This window comes from Apodemus sylvaticus, chromosome 10, assembly GCF_947179515.1.
Source record: "Apodemus sylvaticus chromosome 10, mApoSyl1.1, whole genome shotgun sequence".
In the NCBI taxonomy this organism is placed as follows: Eukaryota; Metazoa; Chordata; class Mammalia; order Rodentia; family Muridae; genus Apodemus; species Apodemus sylvaticus.
In genome coordinates, this window is record NC_067481.1 from 22,130,222 (window position 1) to 22,145,293 (window position 15,072).

Sequence of the window (15,072 nt, forward strand, 5' to 3'; positions counted from 1 at the left end):
GGGGCCCTTGAGCTTTCCAGAGACTCACCCCTTAACTATTCCTGGAAGGGTGCCCAGACAGGTGAGGTACAGAGGCTCCAGATAGGAGTGCTTGAGAGTCTGCAGGTGGTGAGTCCTGCCTGGATCTACACCTCCATCCCTCCACTTCCCCCCTACCCCTCCCAACCCTTCCCTCTGCTCAGCAAAAATCTGCTCCCTCCTGACCCAGCAAGTTGGCTGGGACTAGGCTCAGAGAAGGAAAGAAAGCACACTTTTATTACATACCTTTCCTTAAACCAGGCAACATGTTTACTTGGTTTCAATCTCTCCCTCTCCCTCTCCCTTTCTCTCCCTCTCTCCCCTTCTCTCTCCCTCTCTTTCCCTCCCCCTCTCTCCCTCTCTCTCCCTCTCTCTCTCCCTCTCTCTCCCTCTCTCCCCCCCTCTCTCTCTCTCTCCCCCTCTCTCCCCCCCTCTCTCTCCCTCTCTCCCCCTCTCTCTCCCTCTCTTTCCTTCCCCCTCTCTCCCTCTCTCTCTCTCCCTTTCTCTCCCTCTCTCCCCCTCTCTCCCTCTGTCCCCCTTCTCTCTCCCTTTTCTCTCCCTCTCTCCCCCTCTCTCCCTCTCTCTCCCTCTCTCTCCCTCTCTTTCCCTCCCCCTCTCTCCCTCTCTCTCCCCCCTCTCTCTTTCCCTTCCCCTCTCTCCCTCTTTCTCCCTCTCTCCCTCTCTCTCCCTCTCTTTCCCTCCCCCTCTCTCCCTCTCTCTCCCCCCTCTCTCTTTCCCTTCCCCTCTCTCCTTCTTTCTCCCTCTCTCTCCCTCTCTCTCTCTTTCCCTTCCCCTCTCTCCCTCTTTCTCCCTCTCTCTCTCCCTCTCTCTCCCTCCCCCCCTCTCTCCTGGGCTTAAACTTCCAGTGATTCCCCTGCTCTTGCTTCCTGGGACTTCAGGGATACCTCTGCACACCCAGCCACATTCCCTTTTCCGTTTAAGAACAAAAGCATCCATTTAACTAACATTGTACATGAGGTCCAAAAAGACAGAGAACAACTGGGGTCTCCTTTTCCTGTTCTTCATGTCCCTTCTGATGGGACACCCACTGTTATTAGAGTCTTGCATGTACCCTGAAAGATTGTATTCACTTTACTCCCTAATGTTGACTTATCCATGAGGGGAAACTGAGACTTTCAGGGGTGTTAAGCGGCTTGAGCAAGGACACACGGCTGAAATTTGGATGAAAATCTAGCTGTTACACTCGGGCAGGGGCAAGCCTACATTGCCCCTCACAAGGCATTGGCTGTGACAGCTTCCAGAGCCCTGTGGTCTCTCCTGTCCTGGCTGTTAAGGATCTTGCCTCCTCTGTTGCTCTAAGGGCCTGATCTGACTTCTTCCCATACCACAGAAGGGAAATTCCCATGAGTGCCCTTCCCAGGCTAATGTGTGACAGGTGGATCCCCAGGGCCAGCCTGATTCCTGGGATCCAGAGAAGTACTCACAGGGAAGCCACATAAACATGGGTCTCTGGCTGACGGAGGGGATCGTGGTTGTGGTTTCAATTACATGTCAAGAAAATAGTCTCATGATCTCCCCGTGGCTATGAAGGAAGGATGTGAAATGAAGGAGCTGTTCTCTGTGGCGGCCACATTGCTATCCACGAGCATGAAGGAAGGCAGCTCCAGTGAGTCCTGGCTGAGAACCAGAAGGATGTATGGCCACAGGCTGAGGCAGGCTTTGGGGCTCTTCCATGCAGCCTCTTTCTCTCTTGGTCAGGCCAGAGTGGACCGAGAGCTGTCCCCAGTGGTTGTCTCTACATCACCAGGTATCTTTCTGGAGTTTTCCAAGATTCTACTTTTCTATTCAATTTCCTTTCAGCGCTGTCTGTATCCTAAGACTGGTGTCTTCCAAACATAGAAATAGTATGGCCCTGTGATCCAAAAAGGAGGTACGTGGACTCATCTACATTTTCCAATGGAGAGGAAGCTGGTGGACCTTTCTTCCTATCAGAATGACAGCTTTCTGTTTTACCGAGGTAGCCACAGAGCATTCCATCCTTCGTGCCTCTAAACACAGCACCAACCAACTGGCGGCCTGGTGAGCAGTCAGAGATGGGCTCTGGTTTTCTCAACTGGAGTGGCACCCTTTTGGATGTTGTTGGTCATCAACTATGGTGGTTGAGTTGAGTCCTAGACCTTACCCAATCTCAGGGAAAAAATTGCAATCTTAGCTCTTTTTTAAATAACAATAATAGTTAACATAAATATAGTGAGTAGCAGGGTTTGAAGTATCTCACGTCTCTTAGTTCACTTGATTTTCAGGACACCGTGAAGTAGACAGTATTGATATTGCTATGTATGAAAACAGAGAATGAAGCAGAAAAGGGTTCACAATGACATGACCGCTTTTGGACCTTGTGCTCTTGATATGTGTACATAGTCCTTGCAGTTTCCTTTTCCAGGGTATAGCATATTTACTGGGTGTCTACACAGAGCTGGGTGTGGGTGGGGGGATTTAAAAGTGAACAGGATATTGTGTCTGCCTCTGGAGGAGACACATGCTAACAAGTAATTGTTCTTCAACACGAGGTATGGTAATAAGGCATGGCATGAAGTATGTGGTGAGAAGCCGGAGGGTAACAGCTACGCTGCCTAGACTCTGAGCCCTAGAGCAGCAACCCATGGGTTGAGGCCCATTTGGGGATCTAGGGACCCTTTCACAGTGGTTACCTAAGACCATTAGAAAACACAGCTATTTACATTACGATAAACAGCAGTAGCAAATGTATAGTCATGAAGTAGCAACGAAAATAATTTTATGGTTGGAGTCACCATAACATGAAGAACTGTATTAAAGGGTTTCAGCATTAGGAAGGTTGAGAACTACGGTCCTAAAGCAAGCATCACACATAAAGGCCAGGAGTGTGCTCCTGGCAGAGGGGACAGCATGCAGGGATGGAAGCTTGAACAGAGAAATGCACCCTGAAGTTTTAACTCTCCCAAGCTGGCCGCGGGAAAAGCCCAGAGCTGTTGATTTCCATCCGGCTTCCTGGCCCAGTCCCCAAGCTCTCTCTCCCTCTATTTTGTGCCAAGCACTGTGTCAGGTGTTGGCCCAGCTTGTGGGGCAGGAGCAGAAGGGCTTTGTGACCAGTTAATAACCCAAAACCATTTTGTGCCTGGAAAGGCTGCTGGGAAGAGGATCATGGGAGAGCTTGCCTCTTGGTCCTGTCTGGCTAGGAAAATTTTCAGCTGAACAAATTGTAGGTAGGTGACTGTAGGGAACAGACATTCTGTGTGTGTTTGTGCAGGGCTGGGAAGGGAGGTGGGTCCTCCCTCTTTTGCCCCTGCAGCTGAGGTTTCTGCAGCTGGGGCTTCTGTACCACTGATGTGCCTTGCTTCCGGGCTGGCCGGGCTGGCCCTTGGAGGGTTGCCAGGGAAACCACTGGCCAGCTCCGGAGATGGAACACTGTAGAGTGGGTGACTCAGGTTGCCTTCTCTCACACATACAGCAACCCCTCCCCAACACTGGGGAAAGGATCCTGGAGACCCTATACCCCTAGAGAGAACCCAGACGGCCCTAGGTAAACCTGTCACTCCCATAACCAAGATTAGTTACCAGTAAAAATACCCAGGGAGGAAGGCATCTCCCCTGTGCCCCATAGATTCACCTAGGGGCAGTCCACCAATCCAGTTGGCCCGGTCCTGCCTGTGCCCGTCGGGGTAGTGCGACAAGAGCCCAGGTTTAAGCCTCCAGGGAGCAAGCTCGAGATAATTATTGATCGAGGCTACTATGGACTTCTGCCCTCGGCCTGAGAGCTAGAGGACCCGGAACGCGGGCCTGGTTTCCCGGCGGGAGGGCAGTGGGCGGGCCGTAGAGAGGGTGTCCCAATCTCCAAGACCACCGCCGCCCGTGCCCTTGAACGGGGGTCGCCCCTACCCAAACAAAGCAGCATGTGTTGGGGGTCCGGGGGCCTCCCGGGGGGTGTCCAGGGCGGCCGGGCGCGGGTTCGGCCGGCAGCGGGAGCGCGCGGCGCAGGCCCAGCCGAGCGCGCCCCCGCTGCGCGCAGGGGGTTCCGGGGCCCCGCAGGGTGGCCGCGCAGGGGGCGCGGAGGGACCGCGGGGCTGGGGAGCGCGCGCAGGCAGGAACCAGGAAGCAGGGCGCGCTCGGGGTTACGGACGGGTGCGCGTCCCCGGAGCCTGGGCGCGAGAGCGGCGCGCGCGCCCCCGTGGGCCCCGGCGGGAGGAGAGTCGGCGGCCCAAGCCGTCACCCCGGGCGGGGACCGAGCGCGGGCGACGACGCGCGGAGGTCCTGCACGGGGAGGGAGCAAGCGGGCGCGCGAGAGAGCGTGCGGGACCGGAGCAACCGCTGGCTCTGGTGGGGCAGAACGAGGTAGGAGCTGCGCCCCGCGCTGGGCCGGGGGCCCCCGGGAGCCCGGGCGGGGCCCCGTGCTCCTGCTGCCTAGGAGCTGGGCAGGGCCGAGCCGCCGCCATCGCTCCGGGGCCGTGGGGAGGCCGCGGGGGCCGCGCGCCGGGCGGCTGCAGAGGGGCCCCGGGCGCTGGCGGGGGGGAGCGAGAGGGGCCCGCGGAGGCCGCGGAGGGGGGCGCCGTGGATGGCGTGGAAAGTATTGGCGCGTGCGTGTCACGATGGGTGTGTGAGGGACGCCGACAGAGCCGATCCCCTGGGACCGAGGGGACTGCTGTCGGCCGCCTCACACCTTCCTGTTGCATTTCTGAAGAGTCCCCGCTGTCTCCCAGTTTTTCCTCTTCTTATTTTGTGCCCCCAAAGCGAGGGGTGCCCGAGACTCTGGGGAAAAAAGATGAGCCGAAGGTACCCAGTGGGGAGAGGGGATATCAGCAAAGCTTCAAGAAATAGTGCCTTATATGGAGTCAAGACAACAAATACGAACATTTTGATAAGGCTTTGGGCTATGGGATCCCACATCAGGACCTGCCAGGCCTGGGCTAGAATGTGTGGTGGTGGGATGCGGGCAAGCTGGTCTTTCTTTTTCTTTTCTTTTCCTTTCTTTTTTCTTTTTTTTTTTCTATCTTTTTTTTTCCCGAGCCAAGGTTAAAAAGTAAAAAAAAAAAAAAAAGTGATACTGGTGTCGGGGGTAGATATGGGGAGTCGGAAGGAGAGCTGCCTTATCACAGAAGCTGGTCTGAGTCTAAAGGAATCTGGCAAGATGGTCAGAGTGATCAAGACGGGGGTTGGGGGGGAGAGAGAGACTTGTCTGGAGCAGGAGGCGCTTGCAAACACTTGTAGCCAGCAGTGATGGGAAAGGCAATGAAGGAAAACAAGCGGTAGCGGTTAGAAAGCTGGAATTTGAAATTAATGAGACCCATAAGGATTTTAAAGGAAAAAAGAGATGCTGTTCATTTCCTCAAGGACCTATGTCCACTTTTGTGCTTGTCTCGCTGTGGGTCGCAACTTGTATTAAATTAATAGTGGCAAACTGGCTTATAGAATCTTAGATTTGGGAAGCCTCCACCCCTGGGACTATGCTACAGTCTTTTATTGTGAAAACTGAGGCCCACCTAGATGGACGCAGCTGCCAGCTCAGGTCACAAGTCTGTTTATATTTAGTAGTTTACGGACTCACACCCTCAAGGACCCATCTTGTCCAGTGAAGTAGATGTTTGCCTAGGTAAGATTCAATAGGTTGTCGTTAGAGTATCCTCAGAGTGTCCCTTGAAAGGGCTAGTGTGTCACTGGGCTGATGGCTTTGTGTAGCCTTGTAGCAGTGGCTTTTGTCATCTGCTTGTACCTTGGGCTTCCAAATCGGCTGGGTAGCTGCCTGTGCCGTAATGATCTTTCAGCTGTCAGAGTCTGCATTATCTCACATAATTTGGTTACCATTCAGGATATGAGGCTTTGCCTCTTACCATTGTTCTGCTACTGTTCGTTTGTTTTTGTTGTTTGATGTTCAGAGTGCCCGACGGATGTATTTTATTTATGCATTATTTATTTCATGTTTCTCTCATTTCATTTGGGGACGCTGAATTGATTTTGAGCCTTTTCAACTGGGGAGTTCTGTTGGTTGGCCTTCGAGTTGTTTATGTGTTTTCTTGGTAGCAATCTCCATTTTATGAAGAAATACAGTTGTTAAAATTGGTAGCGCTTAACGGGAAGGGGCTTCTGGTGTTAAGAGTCCAGTTAAAGCACCTGCACACCCCTAGCCAGGTGTCACCAGAGGGTGTCATATCTTCTGTAAGCTTTGGAGAATGGTAAATTTAAGCATGAAGTTGAACACTTAAAGAGAGTGGGAAAAGTCTCTCTCTGTCTCTTTTTCTCCCCCTCCTCTCCCCTCCCCCCTCCTCAGCCCCACCCTTCTCCTCACATCTGAAAGAATACAAAAAACAAGAGTTGATTTCTGCCACTAGCAGTCTGGTGATTGCATAACTCCGAGAGTTCAATTTCTCTAAAAATCTTTGCTGCAGAACCCAGCGACCTCCCTGATCTGATTCTTACCTTCTCTGTTTTCTTGTTTCTGCTAAGAAGCCATTGGTATACGTTGTGCTGAGTTTGAGATGGATATTTTTCTGAGTATGTTTTGTGATGTGTGTAAGGAGGCGGGCAAACAAGTGCTATCAGTGCTGGGGGGGATTGCAACAGAAATATTTTGGCCAACACTTCCTATTGACTCTGACTTCTCATTTCACCTCCATCTTCTTAGTCTCAATTGATTTCTCCTCTTCCTCTTTCTTATACACAAGGACCCCATCGGTATCAAAAGCATCACTTACTGCTTTTTGGTATATGTTTAATTTTTTTCCTCCCAATGATATTACAGTCAGTCTGTGTTTGTACCAGGCTTATGTAGGCGAATATACTTGCTGTGGTTCCTCTGGCTTGTTAGGCAGGCAGGTGATATACATTGTGGCCTTATAGTAAAGGAAGGGTCTGCAAGAAGTAAAATGACATCCTTAAATCGGATGCTAGTTGGAAGTGGGCGCAATGGAGGCCTGGATGTTCTAACGCCCTAGAAGGTCTGTGCATCTGTGAAGCCATGCCCGGATGTACGGGCTATGTTAGTGACGCCCTGCCTTTCATTTGGAGTGTAGACAACCACAGAATTCCTACAAAGCATGCACACTAAAGAGAAAACAAAAACCCACAGTTGCTTTTGTTTTGTTGTTTGAGCATTTGAGAATTTTTTTTAAAGCTGATGATAATTCCAAGTTACCTCTAATTACTGAGTTCTTCTGAAAAGTGTGTGTGTGTGTGTGTGTGTATGTGTGTACATTTTTTTTTCTTCAAGACAAGTATTCCCTGTGTAGCCCTGGCTGTCCTGGAACTGGCTTTGTAGACCAGGCTGGCCTCCAATTCACAGAGGTCCTCCCCCTGCCTCTGCCTCCCGAGCACTGGGATCAAAGGCATGAGGCTACCACTGCCCAGCCTGAGGAATATTCTTTTATTGTGTGATAAAATATAAAAGTACTTTGACTCAGGAACTTCTGTTTTCATCTCCTCCCCTGCCCCCTTCACCCACCTCTGTTTTGTTTTGTTTTGCCCCAAAGCTGGGCATAGTCATGCTTGCTAATAACTCCAGCTGTTAGGGAGACTGAGGCAGGAGGTTCAGACTTTGAGGCTAGCCTGGGCCAATAATCAAGAATCTGTTGTAACATAGGAAGAAAGATTTGGGGATGTAGCTCAGTATGTATGTGTCTCTGTATCCGATACCTAATGGCAACACCCCACAGGGTTGGGGGGAAGTCTCAAAATACCATGGTCTCTTAAACGTGTTGTATATAAAGGAATGCTTTTTCAAAAAATCTGTTTATTTTTGTTTTGTTTTGTCTTCTTGTTGTTTTTGAGACAGGTTTCACTCCATAGTCTACCCCTGCCTTGACTTTGTGGTGGTCCTTCCCCCTTGCTCAGCCTCCCAAGCACAGGCCTCAGTCAACAGGTCTACCTCCATTTTTTTTTTAATTTGAATTTTATGAATAAACCGGTTTTAAAACCAGAAGTGGCTTTTTTTTTCTCTAGAGTGGTGTGGACTCAGCAGTTCTGTGATTATTTCTGGGAATAAGAAAGTCAAATTTAACAATCCAGTTTCCATTGGTGAGCAGGGCTTTTTCGTGCATTTAAATTGTAAACATCATAGTGAGATTTAAAAAAAAAAGTATTTGATTCTAATTGTAATGGCTTTATTTGAAGTGAAATATTGACAATGGATATTTGATTAAAGACAACCCTTTACTACCAAAAAACAAACAAACAATACAAAACAAACAAAACCAAGACATTTTGTAGAAGGCTTGGTGTATCAAACCCCATGCAGGAAAACGGCAGGGGTCAGATCTTGACAGAATAAGACCCTCACTTGGGTGGTTGCAGAGTCTTACATGACATTTTATAACTTCTGTTACTTTGTCATACCCATGACTTCCTTGGAAGGTATTTTTGAGGTTTGCTTTCCTTTTTTTTTCTTTCTTTTAAATGGTAATATTGGGGTGGGGGTGCTTCCTGTTTATATTTTCAAAATTAGGTCCCCACGTTAACCTTGTCACCAGGTCACGATTGTGCTCTAAACACATGAAGGCAAGCATCACGTGTCATGGGCTTTGTCTTTTGACTCTGTTGTCCTGCTTCATGGTACAGCATCATTGAGCTCAGTCCAAGACCCAGTTGGGAACGCAAGGCATTCTTGAATCTTTTCCCATCTCTCTTCAAGGCGGGGCACTTTTGGAAGGAGCCTTAAAGCCTCCACAACAGAGGCACGGTTACCAGAGAAGTGGAGCTCTTGCCAGCTGTTTCCTCCCAGGTGCCTAGAAAACACAGGGTGAAGTTAGAGGCCAATGTTTTGTGCTGTAAGGAGGAACTTCCCCGGTGTGAGTGCTGAAGACCCTGTAAACTGTAACAGCTTTCCTGAGCTTACCCAAAACTCCATACACAGTTTCGTAGAGAATGAAGTAAGAACCAGCGGAAATTCAGGTTGAGCAGTAGATCTCTGAAGAGATCACCCTCAACCGTAAGACTCTTGAACCTCTGGAGAGAGGTTACCTCCCTTCCCCACCTGCCTTTAACCTGTGGGTCGAAACCCCTCACAGGGGTCACATGTCAGATATCCTGCATATCAGATATTTACATCAGAATTCATAACAGGCTGGAGAGATGGCTCAGCGGTTAAGAGCAATGACTGCTCTTCCAGAGGTCCTGAGTTTAATTCCCAGCAACCACATGGTGGCTCACAACCATCTGTAATGGGATCTGATGCCCTCTTCTGGTGTGTCTGAAGACAGCTACAGTGTAGTCGTATACACACAAGAAATAAATCTCTGGGAAAAATAAAGAATTTTTAACAGTAGCAAAGTTCCAGTTATGAAACAGCAACAAAAATCATTTTCTGGTTGGGGGTCACCACAACATGAGGAACTGTACTAAAGAGGTAGCCTCAGCCTTAGTAAGGGTGAGAACCATTGCTCTAGGGTCTTGTGTAGCCCAGCCTGGCCTTGAACTCTGTAGTCAGCCCAGGGTGGCCTTGAACTTCTGATCCCTTTGTTCACCACCAGACCTGGTTTGATGAAGTTCTGGAGAGAGGACAGACTGAGGGCTTCATGATCTCTAAGTACTCTACCAGTTAAGTTGTGTGCCCAGATCCCTCGGTGATTTTCCCCCCCTCGGTGATTTTTATGTATCAAGTCACTGAATCTAAACACTGCAGAGTGAGTGACATGGAGCCTTGGGGAGAAGGAGCCATGTTTCTGTTTCCCTGTCTGTCCACTAACTTTCTTCTAAATAGTGTAATGACTAAGGAGACTCGAAACAGACACCACTGCTGCTGCTGTGTTTGCGGTTTCAAGGCAGTTTCTCTCTTCTATATTTTCTTTTGGATCACAATCCTAGAGAAAGAGCAGTCCTTAGCGTGGGGCAGGGGTTACTCATAGTGAAATCTGCAAGCTGAGTGAAGCCTCAGGGTACCTTGGCCTCCTGCTCCCTCCCAGATCAGTATCCAAGAAAGAAGAGGTTTAAATTTGTCTCACAGGGTATTTTCTTCTTGGGGTTTAATTACAGTAATTACACCCATTTCCCCTTGTATTGTACTATGAAGATGAAAAATTTGGGAACTGGTTGGGGGACGGGTTGTCTCTTCCGACCTGCCCTTCCTGTCAAACCTACGGCCACTTCATTCTCCACGAATACTTCCATTGCTTCTGGCACCCTGAAGAGCCCTCTAAGAATTCTTTGCACATTTCTATTGTGAAGAGAAATAACTGCATATTCTATGCACAGCTAGGTTTTTTTCTGAGGTACGCGTACTGACTCATTTTTTAAAATTATACCAAAGATAGAGAGGATGGTTTGAGAGCCGTAATGAGATTCTGAGAAAATACGAAAACTTTCCTTTATGACTGGTTGTAGAAAGGTTGGGGAAGACAAGGGGAAATACATCAATGAGCCAATCGATTATTGTTATTTGTTGCGATTAATTTGGTGAGTAATATTTTCACTGCCCATTGGGGCTAGTAGATATGAAGTTGACTTGACTCTGCAGCAATGATCGGACAAACCTCAGGTTTTTCTGATATTGCTTGGTTTTCCCTGATAGGGGATTTCTTTGTATATGGGGAACCAGGTCAAGGTTACTAGCCATAGCCACATGTATGATTTGTATTAAAAAAATAATTGTTGAAGACCAGGTGTAGTGGCACATATCTTATCTTTCATCCCAGAACTCGGAAGCAAGAGCAGGGGGAGTCTATGAGTTCGAAGCCAGTCTAATATACATAGTAAGTCCCAGGCAGGGCTGCATAGTGAGATCCTGTCTTAAATATTGTTGCTGTTTGTGGGTTACAGTACTGTATAACATGGCCTTACAAATGGATATACTAATTATATATTAATTATTTTTGCCATCTCTCAAGAAAATTAGTTAAAAGTTACTTCAGCTATGTCCAAACCCAGAGCTGAATAGATGCTCCAGGGCCTTAAACTCATAGAAAGATTATGAGAATAATACCTAATATTTACTGTTCATGTTCAGTTTGTCAGACAGACGTGGTTACAGGCGTGTGCTTGTGTGTGTGTGTGTGTGTGTGTGTGTGTGTACTTGAACACATGGGAGTGCTTCTGTGCACATGCGTAAGCTATAGGTGAATTTCAGACGTTAGTCTCAGGAGCCATTGCTTTTGAGACAGTTTCTCGTGGAACCTGTGGCTTGCTGACTGGGTTTAGATGTCTAGCCAGTGGTCCCCAGGTGTGGAATCTTCCTTTCTCCACCTTCTCAGGGTTGGGATTACAGATGTTTGCCACCATGCCCACCTCCTTGATGTGGGCGCTTGAAGTCAGGCCCCCCACCTCCCATGCTTATGTGGCAAAGCCGTTACACAATGAGTCATCTCCCCAGCTCCCTGTCGTCTTGTTTTATGGTCCTGAGAGGAATGGATATTATCTCTAGATAAAAATGAAGAAATGACCACAGAGAAGTTAAGTAACTCATCCAAGGTCACACTGCTAGTAACCGCAGGACTAAGGCTAAACCCTGACCCATCCTTAACCGCTGTACCCAGGGACAGCAGACACCTGCAGCGTTGTAATGACACGGGTGGGTGGTGCCCCTAACCCTGTTGTTTCCGTAGGAGAAGAGTTATGAGCTGCCTCTTTGGCCCCTGGGTACTGACAAAGGATAATCTGTGCTACGTGCTAACTTTAGTCTGTGTGAGATGTGCCTCTTGTCAGAGAGCCAAGTGTGTGACTGGGCTTTATTGACGACTTGATTCTGCAGGGACATAAGCCCCTATTATTGTCTCACTGAAGGTTTTTTTTTTTTTTTTTTTATAGAGCTATCCATCATAATTTCTGAAATGCAGAAATTTAAAAGTGTTACTTAGATGGAGTATCTAAAACCTTACGTATCTATGTGTTAATGTATGAATATATGCGGGTGAGCTCTAGGGCCAAGACCAGAGGGGTTGGAGCCCCTGAGGCTGGAGTTGTGAGCTATCTCACATGGGTGTTGGGAACTGAACCAGGGTCCTCCGCAAGAGCAGTATGTGTTCGTGACTGCTGAGCCACCTGATGAATTACTACGTACTCAAACCAGAGCGAAGGCTGTTGTAAGTTTTTCCAGCCCTGGAAGGATGCGCCGTGAAGTCCGGAGCTCAAGTGACAGGGAGAAAAATCCAAATTCCCTGGCAGAAAGTCTATCCCTGTTCAAACAGACAGGATGTCAGCACCTGTGACTGTCACCGGCACCTTTGACCAGGGGATGGGGGAGTGAGGGTAGGGTGGGGGATGTTTGAGTTTTCTTTGATTGTTGACAAAAGTTACATTGTCAGTGGAAAAAGCTTAATGTGAGATGGCTATAAGTCAGAATTTCCTTATGCTCTGGCAGTGAGAGCCTACAGCTGAAGCTGTTCTCTCTCTCTCTTTTCCTCCCTGTGTCTGGTAAGTTTGTAAAGCCTTCAGTGGGGTTTTCCAGAATTTTAGGTGAGAGTAAATTAGAACCGATGTGAACATTCATTCATGTTATCTAAAATGCAAAGTCTAGAGATGGTAGACATGGTTTGGGGGAAGGATTTTAAAAGGCTAGTGTAGGCCGACTGTCTTGAAAAAATTTACACTCGAGTAATTTAGTACAACCTGCTTGCAGCCAAAGGGAGCTCTGGACACCTAATCTGTCAAATTGCTAAACAATGGGCTTCATCAGCGCTAAAACGTATGCAGGATAGCCACAGTTTTAAACGGGCAAAAATGTTCTCTCGGAAATAAGGTTATTTTTTAGTTTGGTTGTGTTATTTATTTTTTGAGTCAGGGTCTCACTATGTAGTCCAAGCTGACTGTACATTCTCAATGTAGCCCAAGCTAGCCCCAAGCTTGTAGGAGGCTCAGCCCTCCGAGAGCTGGGTATACGGGTGTGAGCTACCATACTTTTTTTAGAGTCAAGCCAATTATATTTTTATATTATATTTTATACTATATTTTTATTTTGTTTAATATTTGTTTATTTATTTGTGTGTGTGTGTGTGTGTGTGTGTGTGTAGAGACCGGCCCAGGGATTTGTGCACATTAGATGAGTGTTCTACCACTGAGTTACATCCTCAGGCCCGGGTCATGTTTTAGGCTTGGGGATGTTGCAGTCTAGGGAATGACAGAAATACACAGTTTTAACAGAATGAAGAAGTTTGCCTGGAGCGTTAGTGTTCGTTCTAGGACCGGGTTTACAGTGTTATCAGGCCGCAGGGGAGGCTTCCATATAGGCGTGTGATGCCAATCCCACCTCTGGCCTTGTCTGTGGCTCTCGTTTTGGTCTGTAACGAATGTATTTGGGGACCATGAGGGTGCTTGTATTGCTGAGAGGAGCTGGCCTTGCAGTGAGTTTGAGAATCGAGCACTCACACTACGTGTTGTAGCGCAAGTCAGCGGCCCCTCCTCCTGACTGTTGAAGACTTCAAAACAAAATAGAAAATATTTGGCTTCCTGAATGACATGGCTGTAATTCTCATGCCGAGCTAGCGATGAAGTGTGACCCTCTGATTTTGCAATACCAGAGAAGAGCACGTAATGTTGAGGGGACAGCCACCACACGGCTTTATGTTTTGTCACAACAGTGTGCCACTGGTGGTTTTAAATTTTAATTTGTTTTTCATCTTTTTGTGCAGGGTGGGCTGATAATTGAACCCATGGTTTCACTTATACAATGCAAACATTGTTCAGTAACTAAACTATATTCTCAGCAGCCAATTCTATATTCATACTACCCAGATATGAGATACCCTGTAGGTCTTGGGGGGGGGCAGGGGGAGTTAGAAAAATTGTGAAAACATTTGAAGAGGACAAATGCAGCTTTTGTAAAGTAATTTATAAAAGGAAATCAGAAATTAAAATACAGTATAAGAATAACAATGCCTTCATTATAGGGGTATAAGTCAATATTTATTATTTTTACATTTATTTTAGTTACATGTATATAATATATATTGATAATTGATATAATGTATTATGTTATAATATATTATACATTACATATAATATACATATATAATATATACATATAACATATGTAATTTTTATATATAAAAAATAGGAAAAATCTGGGCCCTAAAGAGGAAGTGTCAGAAAAGAAGAATAATAGCCAATAATTATATAAAACATGTTCAGCTGAACTAATAATATTGAAAAGATACAATGTTTTGGGGCAGGGGGCTGTTAGCCTTGGTGTTTGTTTCAAAGAATTAGTAGCTTAAATTGTTCCTTGATATCTGGTTCTGGCTATTTCAAACCATGTTATAAAACAATACTTGATGATTACATGAAGTTCAGAATACATTATTAAGTGGGAAAAAATCAAAATTTAAAACAATTTTATTCGAACAGTTTTATTTAAGAGAAATCCACAAACGTGTCCTGAGAGTGATTTCCAGGTGGTGGGATGTAGGAGCTCTGGGCAGGGTATTCTAGTCCCGTGCCATTCTTCTGTAACAAGTAGATGATGACAAACAGTATTCTGTATTGTCATTTTTAAAATGGTTCTTCTGTGTTGACTCATCTTAGGACAGAAGACTTGTTTTTGTTTTCAGTTTTAAGGAGCAGAAAAGCAAGTAGCAGCGTTTCTGCTAAATGTTTGTTGGCTGCTGCCAGGCAGTATCTTTTGCTGAAATCATCTTCATTGTATTCAATGTTTTCAGAATTACAAAACCTTGAATTTGAGGACAGAGTTTGTTGCCTTTCTTGGTGAGATGACCTGTGTTTTTAGGTAGAAACAGATGAATCATACTGTTTTGTAAATATAATAAATGATACAGTTTTATCGTGCACGCATCTTGCCGAACTACCATTCATCTAGTACTGAAGGTATGTGTTTGTGTGTTTCCAACTCTTTTTTGTTTTGTTTTGTTTTTTGAGACAGGGTTTCTCTGTGTAGCCCTGGCTGTCCTGGAACTCATTCTGTAGACCAGACCAGGCTGGCCTCGAACTCAGAAACCCTCCTGCCTCTGCCTCCCAAGTGCTGGGATTAAAAGTAGGCGCAACTCTTAAGAACTGTGTCTGGTGTTGGTCTGACCCTCCTGCCACTCTGAAATGTGAAACTTCCATTTTTTCTTATTGGCCCTCTTACCCTCTCCTTGCTGTGGTGACACACCTGTGAGAGCAGCAACCCAAGTCCCTTCTCAT

At 46.9% G+C, this 15,072-nt stretch overlaps 1 protein-coding gene across 1 annotated transcript in view; it reads left to right on the top strand.

The window, feature by feature from the left end:
• The first annotated feature begins 4,110 nt into the window (after nucleotides 1-4,110).
• Nucleotides 4,111-15,072, top strand: part of LOC127695537 (signal transducer and activator of transcription 5B) — a 70,667-nt gene continuing 59,705 nt past the window's right edge. Inside the window, exon 1 of the mRNA XM_052197759.1 lies at nucleotides 4,111-4,350. The gene's annotated coding sequence lies outside the window, so the exon portion shown is untranslated. The remainder of the gene's footprint in view (nucleotides 4,351-15,072) is intronic.